This window comes from Brassica rapa, chromosome A09 (genome assembly GCF_000309985.2).
Source record: "Brassica rapa cultivar Chiifu-401-42 chromosome A09, CAAS_Brap_v3.01, whole genome shotgun sequence".
Taxonomy (NCBI): Eukaryota; Viridiplantae; Streptophyta; class Magnoliopsida; order Brassicales; family Brassicaceae; genus Brassica; species Brassica rapa.
Window position 1 is genome coordinate 24,809,265 of NC_024803.2, and position 20,262 is coordinate 24,829,526.

General features: G+C 40.9%; 1 long non-coding RNA gene and 1 pseudogene across 1 annotated transcript; one reads left to right on the top strand and one right to left on the bottom strand.

Moving 5' to 3' along the window:
- Positions 1-787: 787 nt before the first annotated feature.
- LOC103848637 lies at positions 788-8,412 on the bottom strand (annotated as a pseudogene).
- An 836-nt stretch (positions 8,413-9,248) lies between these two features.
- LOC117128171 lies at positions 9,249-10,773 on the top strand. The gene is made up of 2 exons (XR_004451367.1): positions 9,249-9,390; positions 9,585-10,773. It is a non-coding gene; the product is annotated as an uncharacterized LOC117128171 (long non-coding RNA).
- The last annotated feature ends 9,489 nt before the right edge of the window (positions 10,774-20,262 follow it).

The window sequence follows — 20,262 nt, forward strand, 5'->3', positions numbered from 1 at the left end:
ATGGATCGGTTTCGATTAAAGTCATTAGAATTCGAGTCTATTGATAACCCTCTTTCCTTACCTAATATGTAAAAACACATGTGTGATGGTAGTTATTAAGTGGTGTCTCTTGGTTAGGTCTCTTAGAAAATATATAAAGAGATACTTCATGTAAAGTGAGACAATAAATATGAAAAACCACATAAAATAACTACCATCATACATGTGTCTTTATATATTAGGTAAATAAGGAAGATTATCAATACACATGAATTCTAATGACTTTAATCGAAACCGATCCATCGTGGTATCGTCTTTAATAACTCATAATTTTAATTTTAACTTAATCTTTATAATTAAAGAAAGACACATGTCATAAAAAAATAAAAAATATTCTTACAATATAGTCTAGAAGAAGTTGTGTAAGCAATGTAGGTTTAGTAAGTTGATACATTTACTAAAAAAATGTATGTGTGTATGATGTTGTAATGCATCCAACTCTAATAGAAAAGAGTTGGAAAAAAGTAACAATGTAGGCAACTAAAGTTTGCTCTCTTCTCTCTCTACAGGAACAAAGACAAAGAGAGAGTTAGTGTGCTTGTGTTCAGTTTTAACACAAGACTAGATTTTGACCCGCGCGCCCGCGCGGGAGTATGAAACCATTAATTCAATTTGTTTTGTTTGTTGTAAAATTAATGATGATTTTATATGTTAGTAAGTTCTGACATTGGTGTTTGGTGTTCATTTTGTTTTGTGTTAAATTTTAGATTATAACGTTGTCTTGTGTTTTTTCTTTGTATTTTTTTTTCACTAAAATTTGGTTTTAAAAATATTATAGGGTAAAATATTAGAGTGTTTAGTGTAGATTTTAGAAGTTTAATCAAATTATTCAAACATAGGTTGTATTACTAACTCAAGAATTTTATTTTTAACATAATTCAAGAAAATAATATTGTGAGCAACAAATAAAATATATTATGTAACCCAACCCACATTTTTTAGATTAGATAAGTGTAGTAATTTTAATATTTAGCCCAAATTATAATGGACTATAAACAGTCATCAAAGCCCATTTACACTTTTTCCGGGAAATAAACAGAAACACCAAACCTTCTACGTCTTTTTTTTTCGACGAAAGATCTCTTGATCCAGTCGATCTCTTTGTCGGTGCCTTCCATTAATCTCGTCGACAAATCCATAAACTGCTGTGAATTTTTCACTCAAAGGATGAAAGAAGATAGATCTATTGATTACTTGTGGAGATCTCAAATATAGGTTCAAGTTTGTAGATTTATGTTTAACTTTCTACATTCACGGTTAGTTGTTCTAATTTGTGTTATTTGTTATGATTTTCTACAGTTTTGTAATACGAAGACACTACAATTGGATAGATAGATACCGTCTCCTGTTTAATCACGAAGAAATGACCTCAAGTGGTTTCAGATCGGAAAAGAATCAGATGACTTATAACGCTGTTAATGGTGTTGCGATACTTCTGTTTCCTGAGCTCAAGGCTAGTGATGTGTTTATTTGCATGGTTAAAACTAAGGCGGAAAGGTACACTTAGTATGGTAATCTTGCTGCTGATTGTGGAAGACCTTTCTTGTTGTTATGTTTGATATTTTGTTAAGATTTTTTTGTTGTGATGGTTTATTGGAATCATGATGAAAATTCTTGTGTGGTTCATGTAGATGGATCTTACAAAATGAAGAAGAATAAGATATTGGAGATTCTAGGCAAGAACAAGTTTCCCTTGATTACAAAATCGAGTGAAAGCAATACTGCTTGGGTTTATTCCAGTCCTGTTAAGCTTCAGGTTTGAAGATTTTGTCACTGCAGTTTGTAAAAGAATACCAGCTGGCAATCTATCTTTGTGTGCTTAATCGTACTTCTGTTTTTCATTTTTCTTCCTTGGTTAGGTTATAATCTTTGCCAAAATTTATGATTTTCAGAGTATGGCTCAGCTTCTTGAAGATGTTGCAAGAAGGTTTAAATCGAAGGCACTTCTGACACTGAGTCTAAAAGGGCTAGTAGGATTTAGAACAAACATATACTCTTAATGTATATTATTTATTTTCTTGCAGATCATGTTTATATACATTGATATAACAAATGAGAACCTTGCGAGCCATTCTTGACCTTGTTCGGAATAGAGGATGCGAACAAAACTGCTGTAAGTTTCTGATGCTTGTTCCAGTCTGCGTGATTGACATTTTGTGATCTACTGAAAATAAAGCTACAAGCCACTGTGGATTAATCTATTTCTTTCTTAAACAGGTAGCTGCTTTCAATAACAAACTCAACTCCAAGTATTTGGTAGAGGAAGATCCATCACCAAGCAATATAGAAGTAAAATAGTTTTTTCTATATATATGTGAAGTGTTGTTCTGATATTTATGCTAGCCTAAGAAAGCTCATGTTTTTCAGGCTCTTCTTTTACCAATGCAAGGAAAATCATGTTGTAATTTTTTGTGTCACAGGATGCAATGCTAAAAGAGAAGTGTAAGATTGACCTGTGTGTTGTGAGGATCACTGGCTCAAGTAACATGTTTGAGTAAGTCGTAAGTCAAAGTAAAGTTCTTTGTAGGGAAATTACTTTAATGTTTTTTTCCTTACACAAGAATCATTTCCAGGGGAATCAACTTATCAAGATGGAGTGAACTTATGAAAGAAGAGGGAGAGTCGGCTGATGCTGATATTGCAAGCTGTTACTACCACTGGTTCCTGCGAGGAATCCATGTTATTACTACGACACAGGACAAATCAGGTAAAGTGTTAGATATTTGCTTTAAGGATTTAACAGAGGAAGTTACTAATTTGTTCTTGTTGAGGTCCCATGGTTTGTTGAACAGAGATAAGCCCTGATTTTAAACGTTCTAAATCTGTAGCATGATGTTGGACGTGGAAAGGTCAAAGTATCAGTTATCAAGATGAAAAAGAAGACAACAACCATTGGGGATCAACATCTTATAATACGGTTAGTTATTACTTATCTCTTCTAAGTAAGTCGTAAGGTTTCTGAAGTAGGAAAGTGTAGAATAAGGTTTTAGATTAGAGAACCCTGGCTTTAGTCAATATGCTTTGTTTTGAATTGCTTGAGTGTTGCTTGGTAAGGGTATATGTTGATGATAGTCTTATAAAACATGCGCTTTATTTCGATATGGTTTTAAAGACCAAAAAACTCATGCATCTGTCTAAATCAAAATAATAACAAACTTATTGCATTCCAGATTCGTTGGAAAAGAAAACAAATGTTGTTTGCATAACTATTAGAGAACTTTGTGAACCAGCAAGCATGCTTCCACCATAGAACACGTGAACTTCTGAGATCTGCAAAGAACAAATAGTTTTTATTATATGTAATTGGCGAGTTCAAACACATTTCCTGGTTTTTAAAACAAAGATCACATCCAAACAAAAACTGTATATGACATCAAAAATATGAAAAGACATAACTTATTACCTCATTTGTTAAAGGTTGTCGAAAACTTCTTTGAAAACTACATTCTTAGTTTGTTTTTGTGGTTTCCCATCTTCGTCTAAAATCAGAATTTTCAATCCTCTTTTGGAAGTCACTCTAGAAACAGCAACATATAACTGACCATGTGAAAATACTGGTCTTGGTAGATAAAGACCTACTTGAGATAGTGATTGCCCTTGACTTTTGTTGATTGTGATTGCGAAAGCCACAACAAGAGGCAGTTGTCTTCTTCTCATTTTGAAAGGCAATCTGGTGTCAGAAGGGGTTATTAGCAATCTAGGAATATCAACTATCTCCCCAATCCTCTCTCCTGTTATAATCCTAGCTTGAACCATAAAATCCATTAGCTGAGTGATCTGCAGTCTCGTCCCATTCATTAAGCCATCAGAAGGAGCTATGTTTCTCAGAACCATAACAGGACAACCAACCTTTAGTCTAATACTATGGTTTGGTAAACCAGGAACCTTAATTGTGTTTAGAAAATCCGCACTAAGAGCTTCATTATTCACAGAACTTGTATCTGCAGGATCAATGCTATCAGCACTGTTATAAGTTTTTTCCTCACCTGAAATAGAAAACAACATAATTTGGAGAATAAGACTCAAATACAAAGAAAGCAAAATCAATAGATGAAAATAGCGAAATTCACCTTCTAGCTTGTCCAACATATAATCATTAACTGTATTAACATCCTCGTTAGTTGGACAGAGGATAGCTCTCTCTTGAAAAAACTTGGCCTCTTTCTTTTCATGCAATGAAGTTGATGTGCCATAAATCTCTTCGCTGATTGCTTCTATAGGATCATTACAGTCTGTAATCAAAAATTCAGAGGCAATTTCAATCTCTGCCTCACCATCATTAGGCTCTGAAAGTTTACCATCACCAACTTTTAATATCCACTCTGAAAATTTTTAAGATCTTCTGCCTCTGCTGGTGACAATCCTGCTGATAGCAATCTCATATTCTTGGAGAGCTTAAGAACTTTGCAGTGCGTCCAAAGATAGGATGAGTTAAGTGAGGCCATAACTATTCAGCTCTACCAGCACCATTTATAACAGGCAAAACCTGCCTAAAATCACCACCAAACACGATAACCTTTCCACCGAATGGTTGGATGTCGTGTTTCCGAACAATATCAGATAAACTTTTATCAAAAGCCTCAAAACAATGCTTGCTCATCATAGGGGCTTCATCCCAGATGATAAGTGATTATGCTTTCACTAAATTAGCTTGGTCACTTCCATGCTTCATTGTACATGAAGAAAACTCGTCTGGATTTAGAGGAATGCCGAATCTGGAATGTGCTGTCCGACCACCAGGCAACAACAGTGATGCAATGCCGCTTGAAGCCACGGTCAGAACAATATCTCCTCTAGATCTGATAGCTGCAGAAAGAAATTTCCATAGGAAAGTTTTCCCTATTATACCAAAACCACTGACAAAAAACATTGCACCATCTCCTTTATTAACAGCAGAAAGAATCTCCTCATATATCTTTCTTTGCTTGCATGTCATCTTCGGAAGATCTCTTCGAAGAGTCTCTAACAAAGCAGATCGCTCATAGCTGCGTTCATCTAGCACCAAAACATTTTCATCGTGGCTACTTGTCTTTGGCGGTCTAGGCATATTATCAAATTTGGCGAGAGAAGTTCCAGACCTTTTCAATATTTTTTCAATCTCAAGTAAAGCATACTTTTTTTTGTCCTCATCACTCAACAACAGACCTACAATGAATATGCAAAAGGCAAGAAAGCAAGCAAAATTATAAGTCTGGAAACTCAAAAATAATGTATCTAAATTTAACAATCTCAGGTCATAAACTAAAAACATACCTGGTCTATTAAAATTCATTCTCCTAGAGTGCTCGATATCTTCAGACAAAAACATCCAAGTGTTTTCCCATACAGACTCTGGTTTAGACAAAGTGTTACTCATAAGCATCATAACAAACACTTTCTGGAGCTCACTTGATGTGCTCTCAAAACTTCGTCTTACTATGTCATCAATGTACTCCTGATCATCATCTAATAACCCACGAGAATAACATGCTTCTTTGTAGCTCGGATAGAGAACATCTAGGTATATTTTAATGTCCTCATAACTTGTGGGTCCTCTGACAACATTCAACAATACACGCAAGTAATAAGCATCTTCTTGGCTCCTAGGAGCATAGTTAATCCTCCCCAAAGAAAATCCCCGTTTCCTCCTGTTGAACTTCTTTGACCTTTTGTCGTAAGTATATAAGCTTGTGATCTGAGCATAGGTCAATGTTCTTGCGAAGGAGTCAATCTTGTTCAACTCAAACCAAGCTAAGAACATTGTATTTTCAATGAGCTTCCGGGTGACAACTGCCTTCAATTTATCTTTCCCTTTGAATGTAATAACTTGCTTTCCGGGGAGATGGAAACTAAGCTTCTCAACAGCAGTTGATCGATAGTGAATAGGAAATTTGAATACTCTCCATGTTCCTTCACACGTTGACACGTATCTGAAAAAAAAATATGTTTAAAAATCGCAGCTTAATTAATGAAATGGTATACTGTAAAGAAAAACAATGCTAATCTTACCTGCAATCGAAGAATTCCTTGAGCTCATTCCGTTTCTTATCAAGATTCTCTTTATTAAGCTCAACATCTCCTAACTCACTTGCAACAATGTTGTCTGGTGGTTCAACAGCAACTGTGACACAATCTTGTCCTTTATTAATGTATTTGAATAAATACTTTATAGACCCAACTTGGTTGCACCACTCGACGTTGATATGAGCTCTGTAAAGAAGAGATAACTTTCGGTTATAAGGAATGACACTCCGATTGTCACATCTCACTCCATTCTTCATAACAAAGTTCTCTGACAGCTCACACCTCTTGTAAACCGAAAATCCTTCCTTATTAATAGTAGTCTTCTCAGAAAATGATTTTGGATATGACTTAGAGCAACGGCCATTCTCCATACATGGAGAATTAGTATTAGCTCGTCCACATGGACCATGAATCATCATATCTTTAATGACCTCATACAGTTCTGGTTCATCCTTCTTGTTAGGAATCTCAGCGGAAATGATGTTGTCAATATCGTCTGTTGTAGGCTTCTTTAACTTCTTCATGAATAAGAGAATGTGAGCATGTGGTAAACCCCGTTTCTGGAACTCAATTGTGTACATAGCTGTTTAAAAAAACATTTCAGTCAAAATATAAATAAACATAAACGTAAGGAATACAATTTAAATATACAGATCAGACAGGTTTAACTTACATGACTGTGTCTCTCCCAAAATATTTTTTTTTGGTTAGAGTATCCATCAATGAATCAAGTTTGATCTTGAAAATCCTACAGATAATGTCTGATCTGTCTTCAGCCTTTAGCTTCCTTGCCTTAACATATCTTGTGATCTCTGGCCATTTGGGATTACATGTGAAAGTGATGAAAAAATCAGGGAATCCAAAATGCTTACATATTGCCATAGCATCCAAGTAACAATTCTTCATATATCTAGGACTCCCTACGAATGAAGCTGGTAATGTAAACTCAGTTCCTTGCCCATTCATATCCACTTTTCCTGCGTTCTCAGATTCTTTAATAGAATCATAGCTATTTGATCGCAAAGAAGGCTGGTTTAACTTCAGATATCGCAAACGATTAGACTCAATCGTTGTGAAGGCATCCACCACAAACTGCTGAAATAGTCTTCTAGAATGTAGGAGAGAATGCGATTCGTTCTTACGCTCATGCAGGCGAAAAGCAAACCATTGCCTCATACTGATATTAGGCTTCTTCTGTTTTTTTTTGTCTTCTCTGTTGCTCCTTTCTTAATACCAAGTCTGAATCCATCTTCACCATATGTAAACAAAAGAGGATACTGAAGTGCAAGATATGAAGCATGAATCTCGTTTATCCTCAGTAGTTTTCCTGAATTTTTTTGAAGAACAATATCTCTTTTGTCCATATCAAGACTAAAATCTCTAGGAATCAGCGCAGCAACCTCAGAGGCTGTGGGTGTGTTATACGTCCTTCCATCCTTTAACCTCTCACTAACAATCCTCATATGAAAAGAATTTTCAGGATCTGTATTGAAGCGGTCTCTGGCTGATCTAAACTTTTTAACATATGGGTTGATTTCATTCAACATCTTCATCAAAGTCTCTATAATATCTTTTCTGAGATGATCATTTTTCTTGACCTGGAATGGCCGTTTACCCAAGCTATAAAAAAAAATTTAAAAGAACAATGTTAGTTATCTAAACTATTAAAACCAAAGTTTCGTAAAAAAAAAAACTTATACCTTAAACAATTTGCTCTGTTCTCAACTTCATTCTCCGTATCAACTATATATAGCTGTCCAAACTTTGGTTCACTCCCCTCAGGTCGTGTGATACCCGCACCCAATAAATGATAATTTTCCCCTTCAAGCTGAAACATATCAGGGCCTCTACCTTTTTTCAGAGACCTCTCTACTCTTTCACCAAGAGAAGTGAAGGAAAAAACCATATTGTACGGCCTTATATGTCGTTGAAAATGTCTGCTTCTTGGATCATCTCCTTGCAAGAGATTTTTAAAACTGGTGGTGGTTCCTTCAACAACGGCAATTTCACTTGTCCTTGCATACAACATAATGAAAATGTAGGATTCTTTGCGTTTCTCCGCTTGTTTAGCCGTTCTCCATACCACATGATAGCACCACAATGAGAACAGTTGTAGTCCGGATCACCTTCATCTAAGTACTCTACAAAAATCAAATATCAAAATAGAAACATGCTTAAATTAGACGAAGATGAACACGAAATGTGTTAATGAATCAAGAAAACACACAGAATCAATACCGTTTTCACTAAAACACTTTTGGTTAGGTGGTTTTGGCGCCTTTACAACACCAACAATATGTTCTGAATTAGGTGCCACTCTCTCACTATTGTTTGGCTCAACCTCTGGCTCATAATCCATAGGATCATCTAAATCAGAGTCCCCATTTTCAGTATCAGTATTCTCTAGAGAAGAACATTCAAAAACTTGCTGGCTATCTGTATCAATGAACCCTGAGAAAAAAAAATTCAATTATTTGTAAGTCCCGTCAAGAGTTAAAAAACCGTACTCTTGATAAAAGATTGGCTACCTCCAAACAAATCAGTTCCGACTAATCCATCTTCTTCTTGTATGGACTGAGCTGATGGATCAAATGTAGATGACGATGATATGCATTTTTTTCCCGTCAGATGTGCTATATTAGTAATGTCTTTCAATACATTTCTTGAACTTCTGGTTTGATGGTATCCCTTAGTTCTCATAGATTCAAAACTCCTCTTTTGTAGATCCTCTGTTATAATATTAAAGAAAGTTAAAATGAGTTTGAAAAATGAACAGGTTAGAGCATATATACAGATATCACCCAAACAAACACTTACTTGATAATGAGGTCAAGCATCTGCTTAACACTGGGGTGTCATTCACTTGGTCTTTTATCTTTTCGAGACCTTAGAAACATTAGAAATTGAAATACATTTTATAGAACTACCAAATTGTACATGATGATAGTTAATAGGTCATTTTAGATGAATCACTTACCAAGGATACATCTTCTTTTATTTAAAGGTGTTTGTGGTGAAAGCTTGCGTATTTGTTGATATGGAGGAATAGTGTAGTTTGGAACATGTTGATTCTCAATAGTTTCGAAGAGTCTAAAGTAAATTGAACTTAATGGAATCGGCTGGATTGAGATGAGATTAGAAAACCTCTGAATCTCTTCAAGGTTAGGCATATCACTGCATGATGCGGTTTTGTTTTTTTTTGGCAGTGTCAAATCCTTCATGGACGTTTCCTCTCTTGCGATTCATCAGTTGAGTGATTGGATCAAGGAATGTTCCTTGTACGACCACAAGGAAGAAAAAATTGTGGGAAGAATGGGAAAGCAACAGATTAGATTTGCATATATTGAGGTAATCTCTTAATTTTCGGGGTGTAATTTAAGATTGACAATATATACTTAGCTTAAAGTTAGGATAATAGTTATAATTAGGAAGTTTAATTAGTAATTGTTATTTCTAAACATCTGTAACATTAATTGGGGTTTGTATGACATTTATATAGATTCCTACTCTGACTGCATGTAAATAGATATTGCTTTTGTTAGTAAAAGTACAGATGCATGAGTCACAAAGATGGAGCAGATTCGAACATTCATACTCTTTAAGACAAGTACACTATTCTAAACAATGTTATTCTTTTGTCAGTTTGAGACATTTAGATTTACGCAAGTTAGTATAGTTTTACTTTAGAACTATAAGAGTTGATTGGTTAGTTAGGTTGTTGTGTGAACTGAATACGATTGTTTTGATTAGTAATTAGTCATTAAATTATATTAGTTTAAATTAAATTTTGAAACATAAACTAAAAATATAGGATGCATCTAATATATCTCATCATTTTAATGCAATCCACATAAAAACCCAGCTTATTATTAAATATAGGAAATTCAAATAACACAAAAAAAAAAAAAAAAAAAAACAGAAAGCCTCAAATCGAAAGTACGGAATAAATCAAAGCATAACAACTTGAAAATAGGGAAAGGAGTCCGATATCGGAAAGAAACTTCTTAGATCTTCAGCCTAATCATTCTTGATCTTCTCTTGTTTGATGATCTTGATGCATTGTTTCTTAGAAGAAGATGTTAGGTCCTGTAGGTCGTAATTATCTTCCTTGCGCTTTGTTATAGGAGTTGGACACTCATCAAATGAAATTTGATCCAACATCATGGCCTAAATCCATTTAAAATTTTAGGTTTTGTTAGAAACTATGATAACACACACAGTAATAAAAACATGTAAGGCAAACACTTAATAAATAAAAAAATATACTTACTGATCCAGATGACATGGTGGAAGAAGTAGTGACCATATCAGAATTAAATTGAGAGTCAGTCTCGATAGTAAGAACTTTATCTCCAGTACAAACCTCTAAAACAACAAAAGTGTATGAACTATTTGTGACATTGTCTGAGGTTATGGAAATACCAAAACAGAAAGACTTTCCAACCAAACTAAGAATAGGTTCTGATAGTATCTCTGGATCTTCAGTCTGATAGAAAGAAGAAATATAAGGAGTTAAATCTTAACTATTATCGTGGGAAAAAGTAACAGCAAAACACAAATTCATATAAAAATATACCTCCTCATAAGAGCCATCCCATAATTCTTCAGCATCCACTGCAACGATAGACTTACCAACAGAGCCTAGCAACATCAAATTACATGTTGCAGAGTCATCTTTGACAACCAAATGTAGCTTGAATCTATTAAAAAAAAACAAAAACTCAGGATATAGAAAGAATAATTGGATAAAATAAAATACGTAAACTCACAAGAATTAGTTTAAGTAAATATCACAACTTACTTGGGTCCAACCGTATTGATATTTGAACGACAATGTTCACAACGAAACAAAGGCTTATCTTTCTTTGTCATCCTTCCATAATCCACATTAGGAATCTTATTGACACGTTTTTGGTGTCGGTTACAACCAATGTAGAACCAAGACCAATCTGTATCTATTGCTTCAATAGTACATATGATTTTGCAAATCTCCACCTAAACATTTTATAAAATTAAAAACGATTTGTTTTACAATGCTCATAACCAAAATGTACCTGAGTGGTCTCAGCGGCTTCTGAAATTGTTTTGATCTCAGCATCATTCCAGTTGTATAAATGCTTTTTACCATCTTTCTTTCCAGATGGTTTTTGGACCAGAGCAACAGAGAGATCGTCATTTGACAGCCTTAAATGCATTAAGATCAGTAAAATTTAGACATTTTAAAAATTAGATATAAAAGATACGCATGTAATAATATATAAATCATAAGAAAAGAAAAACCTTTCAGTAAAATGGGTAGGTTCAGGGATCATCGGATTCAGGAACAGACGTGAAGCATCAACAACATTTTTTCTCTCTAGTTTCTTTTTCTCCAACCTCTCACTAGAACTAGAACCTCTAGAAAAGCATGTGGTTTCAGTGGTTGGTAGCGGTACCGTCGTCGGTCACCACCAACTTTTTTATTTTTGTTGTAAATATTCGATCCATGGATCGATCTATATTTCCGCTAAGTCGGTTTTTTTGTCTTTGCTATGGGAATTTTTGTTTTCCCAAGGCGATTTTAAAATGTAAACTTCAACTAAATCAAAACCACTTATCACTCTTATCTTTTTTATGATTTGGTTGAATAAAGCTATATACGGTTTTCTTTAGTATATATTTGGATTCCGATTAGTTTGAGCTAGGTTGTCTTCATCTCTTTTCCTTGGAAATCAGTCTCTATCTGTTTTTAGAGCCGGTGATGGCATAGCGACAGAGCTTTCAGGTTTTGAATGATGATGATGATGATGATGATGATGATGATGATGATGATGATGATGGATTAAGATTCGATCGACTCAAAAGAGACTCGGTAAAGCTGGCGTAAATAAACTGAGAGTAATAACCCAATGGGGTAGAGTCTTTCAGTTAAGATGTCGTTTGAAGACGGAGGATAATAGAGAAGCTAGAAGATGACCATGCATGCACAGTTTCAAGTGGTCTTCAAGGCGAGCGCCTCGGTGCGCCATGGCGCATGGCGCAAGGCACATACCTCATCGCCATGGAGCACAATGCGCCTTTTTAAACACAGGTCTAACATGATGGTCTGTGACGTTCGTCACAGTTCCGGCTTTGACAGCGAGTCTAATCGATCCATAGGCCATGGTCGTTTTTCCCGAAAGTCCTAGCAGTGGGCTTGGGCATTTCGTGACTTCGGATTGATTGATCCCCATCTTTTCAAGAGTGTCTTTGAAGATGATATCGGCCGAGCTTCCGGTATCGATTAGCACTCTAGCGACGTCGATATCTCGAATCATCAACTCGATAACAAAAGGAGATCGTTTCGAGGTTTGGATCGATCGATCGTTTCTCCCCCCCTTGAATGAGATGACGTTCGCACACATCGAATCTTGCATACCGTTCTTGATCGTTGAGTGGATTTTGCGGGTTAGATTGATCCGTGGGAACCGAAATTGTGGGAACTGTGGGAACCAAAATTTGCACTGTCGATTTCCGTTTAAATAAGGAAACTAGGAAAACCCTAATTTCCCAGAGGACCCGGATATCTGCTAATTACCACACGTCAAGCAATCAGAACACGAGAATAACAACGATAAAGTATAAGAAATCGAAAAAGAGAGCAAAGAAGATCTTATTCCGAATTTGCGTATGAGCGTTTACAACAAGGTACAAGCCTGGGCTCGAGAGCTGTCGGCGAGATTCCTAGTTCTAGTAACCCTAAGACGGCTAAACCTAATTGAGTCGCAGCTCGAAATAACAAAAACGGAAAATTGCCTAAATTGCTCTAAGTGCTAAGTTTGCTCTGAAAAAGTTCTCCTCCCATGCTCCTCGCATAGGACTCCTTATATACTAGCTCCAAGGTCGGTTTACGCTTTTACTCTTCTGCCCTTAAGCCGTCATAGCATAAAAATGGAGATATTCCATTTTTCCAGATCTTCACAATTATCTTCAAAACTTCCGTATTTATCCGCGGAAACTTGACATTTATCCTTCCATGTGGGCCAAGCGTAAACCATGCTGTGGTTTACGGGCTTTTGGTTAGGAAAATTGTAGGATGGGCCTCGAGTCGTGTTTTAGGTACCTTTGGGCCGTCTTCCGACTCGACACGTTTACTAAGAATTTTCCGCGGTTTCTAATCCGTGAAGTTTGATCGATGAGTTAGAATAGCGGAAAACATGGACTGAGCTTGCTACGGTCTTCGGGAGATGGCATTCGAAGATTTGACGAGAATGCATGGATTGATGTCTGTCGATGTTCGGAAGAGTTCAATCGCTACACAGCGACCAAACTTCGGCTCGAGCCCGGTCGCTACGTAGCGACCGAGCGGGACGAGCGCTCGGTTGCTACATAGCGACCGAGCTTTGGCTTGAGCTCGGTCGCTACGTAGCGACCGAGCATGACGAGCGCTCGGTCGCTATGTAGCGACCGAGCTTTGGCTTGAGCTAGGTCGCTACGTAGCGACCGAGCGGGACGAACGCTCGGTCGCTACGTAGCGTCCGAGCTTTGGCTCGAGCTCGGTCGCTACGTAGCGACCGAGCGGGACGATCGCTCGGTCGCTACATAGCGACCGAGCTTTGGCTCGAGCTCGGTCGCTACGTAGCGTCCGAGCTTTGGCTCGAGCTCGGTCGCTACGTAGCGTCCGAGCTTTGGCTCGAGCTCGGTCGCTACGTAGCGTCCGAGCTTTGGCTCGAGTGGGACCATCGCTCGGTCGCTACGTAGCGACCGAGCTTTGGCTTGAGCTCGGTCGCTACGTATCGCCCGAGCGGGATGATCGCTCGGTCGCTACGTAGCGACCGAGCTTTGGCTCGAGCTCGGTCGCTACGTAGCGACCGAGCCTTGGCTTGAGCTCGGTTGCTACGTAGCGACCGAGCGGGACGAACGCTCGGTCGCTACGTAGCGATCGAGCGGGACGATCGCTCGGTCGCTATGTAGCGACCGAGCTTTGGCTCGAACTTGGTCGCTACGTAGTGACCTAGCGGGACGAGCGCTCGGTCGCTACGTAGCGACCGAGCTTTGGCTCGAGCTCGGTCGCTATGTAGCGAACGAGCGGGACGAGCGCTCGGTCGCTATGTAGCGACCGAGCGGGACGAGCGCTCGGTCGCTACGTAGCGACCGAGCGGGACGATCGCTACATAGCGACCGAGCGGGACGATCGCTCGGTCGCTACGTAGCGACCGAGATTTGGCTCGAGCTCGGTCGCTAACCGTCTATCTTTTTCCTGTCGCAATTTCTTCCTGATTCGTATCGATGTAAAGTCCGCGATAGGTTCTCGGCTTATACGACTTGTTTGATACGAATCGAGCATCGCTCCGGAGACCGGAAGTGCTAGACCAAAATTTCAGATTTCTTTTATAGCGCTATTATCCTTGTGTCGGATGTAAGAGAGTCATCTCCGTGAGATGGCTATGTCTGTTTAGGACGTTTGTGAGTTCGATGTGATCAGCATCGGACTTGGTGGCGCGTGCCGTTGTTTTGAATATTTTGCGCAAAATAAGTGTTAGTGTGTGCATATATATGTCTTTTTTGTGACGGAGGTTTCGTCTGCTCGGAGGAAATAAACTTTGAGGCATCTTTTGTGACGTCTCGCGATGCTAAAGGTTGCTTCTCCTAAGCGGCCGACTAATTTCCGAAGACCTCGTTCTGATTTTACGGGTGAGGATGTTTTGAAAACACCAAGAGCGTGGTAAGAAGTTTTTTCGATTTTTTGGGAGTATACGAGTATACGTACCCACTTCCCCCCCCCCTTTTTAATGAGGGGGGACAGCTGAATTTGCCTTTTGACAAACTGCCTACGTACTCCTTGCGGAGATCAAGCCGTCTCGTAGTTCAGTGATTGCGAGTTGGTTTGTTTAGTGATAGTATTTTTTGAGATGCATCGCGTTCCAGGTTCTAGGAATTTTTATGCCTTGCATGTTGGCTATTTCGTAAGAACCTGGTCGGACGACTTTTTCAATTTTATAGGGGCCTTCCCAGTTTGCTCCGAGTTTTCCCACGTTTCGTTCAGCGGTGTTTTGGAAGACTTTGCGAAGGACCAGATCTCCCTGATTGAACCTACGATTCCGTACGTTGGAATTATAGTATTTTGCAGCGGCGTGCTGGTAGTTTTGAATTCGGATGAGCGCTCGATCTCAGCGCTCGTTAATGAGGTCGAGATCATCCAAGAGCATAGCATTGTTGAGTTCCTCTCGTTCGGGTAATAACCTTCTTCGAACATCGGGAAATTCTACTTCCGCGAGAATCATGCATTACGTGCCGTATACCAGAGCGAAGGGAGTTTCTCCCGTTGCTCGTCTTGGGGTGGTACGGTGAGACCAGAGGACTCCCTCGAGTTCGTCGGCCCATCTGCGTTTTTTGGCCTCTAAACGTTTCTTCAGTCTGTCGAGAATGGTCTTGTTGATTGTTTCAGCCTGTCCGTTGCACTGCGGATATCTGGGAGTTGACTTGTTGAGTCGTATTTTCTATTTTTCGCAGAATGCCTCGAATCGGGTGGAGATGAACTGAGATCCGTTATCGGTTACGATCTCGTAAGGAACTCCATGCCTACAGATGATGTTTTTCCATACGAAATTCTCGACTTGGACGTCCTTTATACTTGCGTACGAGTCCGCCTCTACCCATCGGTAAGGACTAGAAGGAAACGCTTTTGCTTTGAATTATGCAGAGGTCCGACAATATCCATGGCCCAGCGCATAAAGGGGAAGGGCGATGTGATGGAGGAAAGAACTTCGGCCGGTTGTCGGATGGTTGGTGCATGTCTTTGGCATTTTTCGCATTTTCGTGCGAATTTCTCACAATCTCCGATCATTGTTGGCCAATAGTATCCATGACGTTTGATTTTTACGGCTAGTGATCTTCCGCCGGAATGGTTCCCGCAGGAGCCGGAATGTATTTCCTCCATTACTTTTCTCGCCTTTTCTCCTTCCAGGCACGTCATCAGTGGTCCGGAGAATCTGCATTTGTAGATTTCGCCGTCCATTGTTACGTAGCGCGCAGCCTGTGTTCGGACCTTGCGAGCTGCCCATTTTTCGGCGGGCAGTTGCCCGTCGACAATGTAGTCTCGAATCGTCGGAAACCATGGGGTATCGCAGCCGTAATCAGATTGCTCCGATGGTGGTGGTATCGCGTTTTCTTCTTCCTCGTCATCTTGACCCTCTATGAGATTGACGACGATTGGTGGTCCGATGCTCATATGTTCGATGAACTCGACCGGAATTACCCTTTTGAGTCCGGGATCGGAACTTGATGCTAGGGCCGCGAGGGCGTCCGCCTGGACGTTCTCGGAACGGGGGATCCGCGTAAGGGCAAAACAGTCAAAGTCTTGAGCTAGACCTTGGACTAGTTTGAGGTACGCGTCCATCCTTTCGTCTCTGGCTTCATACTCTCCGCTGAATTGACTGGCCACTAACTGGGAGTCGCAGTAAGCGTGGAGGTTACGTATTTTTAAGCCGTGAGCCAAACGTAGCCCTGCGATTAATTCTTCGTATTCGGCCTCGTTGTTTGAGGCATGGAATTCCAGCTGAACGATTGTTCCAAGATCTCGCTCGTTGGAGATGTGAGACGGATTCCGATACCTGATCCTTGCTTGGATGAGGATCCGTCGACGTGGAGGAGTCAGGTGGAATTTGGTTCCTCATTGGTTATTGTTCCCGTTGGAAGTTCGACCAAGAAGTCTGCGAGCACTTGTGATTTTGCGCTCGTCCTCGGTCGGTATTCGATGTCATACTCGCTCAACTCGACTGCCCACTTAGCCAGTCGGCCTGATTGACTTGGGCTATGCAAAATTGTCCGTAAGGGAAAAGTCGTGAGGATGACGATTGTGTGGGTGGAAATATGGTCTTAGTTTTCGGGCCGATGTTACGACCGCGCATGCCAATTTTTCCATCAATGGATACCTAGATTCGGCATCCAGCAAGGTTGTGCCTATGTAGAAAATAGGTTTCTGCTCCCCGCGTTCTTCCCTGATCAAGACTACGCTTACGGCCGTTGCCGACACAGCGATGTACAAGAATAAAGGCTCCCCTTCCACAAGTTTTGCGAGGACTGGAGGAGTAGCTAAATAACGCTTCAGCTGTTGGAAGGCGTTTTCACACTCTTCCGACCATTCGAATTTTTTATTTCCTCGCAGGACGTCGTAGAAGGGCAGGCACTTATCTGTTGATCGTGAAATAAATCGGTTAAGCGCTGCGATTCTGCCGGTCAGTCTTTGGACTTCCCGCTTATTCTTTGGTGAAGCCATCTCGATTAGTGCGTTGATCTGTTTTGGATTTGCTTCGATGCCGCGGTATGTGACCAAGTAGCCGAGGAATTCCCCTGATGCCACGGCGAATCTACATTTTGCCGGGTTGAGCTTCATGTTATGGGAATTTAGTTGTGCAAAGCATTCTTCGAGATGTGACACGTGATCTCTTGCTTTGAGGGATTTGACGAGCATGTCGTCGATATAAACTTCCATCGTTTTTCCGAGTTGTTTGGAGAACATTCGGTTCACGAGTCGTTGGTAAGTTGCTCCAGCGTTTTTGAGGCCGAAGGGCATTACCTTATAGCAATAAGTTTCGCGATCGGTAATGAACGCAGTCTTCTCACGATCGTCGGGATTCATCCTAATTTGATTATAACCTGAGAAGGCATCCATGAAGGATAAGAGTTCGTTGCCCGCTGTTGCTTCTACCAATCGATCAATATGTGGTAGAGGGAAGCTATCCTTTGGACATGCCTTGTTTAGGTCGGTAAAATCTACGCAAACTCGCCACTTCCCGTTTTTCTTTTTGACTACTACGGGGTTGGCGAGCCAGTCTGGGTATCTTACTTCTCTTATCGACCCAACTTTAAGCAATTTTTCGACCTCATCGTTTACTGCGGCAGCACGTTCGGGTCCTAGCTTCCGTCTTTTCTGTTTGACGGGTTTGAATGTTGGGTCGATATTCAGCTCGTGACATGTTATGTTAATGTCGATTCCCGGCATATCTTCCGCAGCCCATGCGAAAGTATTAAGGTTCTTTTTAAGACAGGTTATGAGTTCTGTCCTTAAAGGCTCGTGGAGATTGGCTCCAATCTCGACGCAGCATTCTGGGAAGGCTTCGTCGAGACAGATCGTTACCACGGGTTCGCATGTTGGCTCGCGTTTTTCATCTAGAGCTGCGATGCTGCGAGACTGCCAGAAGAATTCCGCTGAATCCTGACTTCGCGTATCTTTGCTGGAGGTCTTTTTCTCCGCTTTCTTAGGAGTGATTTTGAGGATCGGTCTCTTTCGTTTTAGTTGGGCGGCGAAACAAACCTGTGAAACTCTCGGATTTCCCCAAATTACCTCGACTCCGTTAGGGGTCGGGAACTTGAGGCAAAGATGGTAGGTTGATGGGATTGCGCGCATGGTGTTCAGCCATGGCGTTCCCATGATAACGTTGTAAGATGCGGGGTGGTCAACGACTAGAAACTCTGTGACGTTCGTCACGGTTCCGGCTTTGACAGCGAGTCTAATCGATCCATAGGCCATGGTCGTTTTTCCCGAAAGTCCTAGCAGTGGGCTTGGGCATTTCGTGACTTCGGATTGATTGATCCCCATCTTTTCAAGAGTGTCTTTGAAGATGATATCGGCCGAGCTTCCGTATCGATTAGCACTCTAGCGACGTCGATATCTCGAATCATCAACTCGATAACAAAAGGAGATCGTTTCGAGGTTTGGATCGATCGATCGTTTCTCCCCCCTTGAATGAGATGACGTTCGCACACATCGAATCTTGCATACCGTTCTTGATCGTTGAGTGGATTTTGCGGGTTAGATTGATCCGTGGGAACCGAAATTGTGGGAACTGTGGGAACTGTGGGAACCAAAATTCGCACTGTCGATTTCCGTTTAAATAAGGAAACTAGGAAAACCCTAATTTCCCAGAGGACCCGGATATCTGCTAATTACCACACGTCAAGCAATCAGAACACGAGAATAACAACGATAAAGTATAAGAAATCGAAAAAGAGAGCAAAGAAGATCTTATTCCGAATTTGCGTATGAGCGTTTACAACAAGGTACAAGCCTGGGCTCGAGAGCTGTCGGCGAGATTCCTAGTTCTAGTAACCCTAAGACGGCTAAACCTAATTGAGTCGCAGCTCGAAATAACAAAAACGGAAAATTGCCTAAATTGCTCTAAGTGCTAAGTTTGCTCTGAAAAAGTTCTCCTCCCATGCTCCTCGCCTAGGACTCCTTATATACTAGCTCCAAGGTCGGTTTACGCTTTTACTCTTCTGCCCTTAAGCCGTCATAGCATAAAAATGGAGATATTCCATTTTTCCAGATCTTCACAATTATCTTCAAAACTTCCGTATTTATCCGCGGAAACTTGACATTTATCCTTCCATGTGGGCCAAGCGTAAACCATGCTGTGGTTTACGGGCTTTTGGTTAGGAAAATCGTAGGATGGGCCTCGAGTCGTGTTTTAGGTACCTTTGGGCCGTCTTCCGACTCGACACGTTTACTAAGAATTTTCTGCGGTTTCTAATCCGCGAAGTTTGATCGATGAGTTAGAATAGCGGAAAACATGGACTGAGCTTGCTACGGTCTTCGGGAGATGGCATTCGAAGATTTGACGAGAATGCATGGATTGATGTCTGTCGATGTTCGGAAGAGTTCAATCGCTACACAGCGACCGAACTTCGGCTCGAGCCCGGTCGCTACGTAGCGACCGAGCGGGACGAGCGCTCGGTTGCTACATAGCGACCGAGCTTTGGCTTGAGCTCGGTCGCTACGTAGCGACCGAGCATGACGAGCGCTCGGTCGCTATGTAGCGACCGAGCTTTGGCTTGAGCTAGGTCGCTACGTAGCGACCGAGCGGGACGAACGCTCGGTCGCTACGTAGCGTCTGAGCTTTGGCTCGAGCTCGGTCGCTACGTAGCGACCGAGCGGGACGATCGCTCGGTCGCTACATAGCGACCGAGCTTTGGCTCGAGCTCGGTCGCTACGTAGCGTCCGAGCTTTGTCTCGAGCTCGGTCGCTACGTAGCGTCCGAGCTTTGGCTCGAGCTCGGTCGCTACGTAGCGTCCGAGCTTTGGCTCGAGTGGGACCATCGCTCGGTCGCTACGTAGCGACCGAGCTTTGGCTTGAGCTCGGTCGCTACGTATCGCCCGAGCGGGATGATCGCTCGGTCGCTACGTAGCGACCGAGCTTTGGCTCGAGCTCGGTCGCTACGTAGCGACCGAGCCTTGGCTTGAGCTCTGTTGCTACGTAGCGAC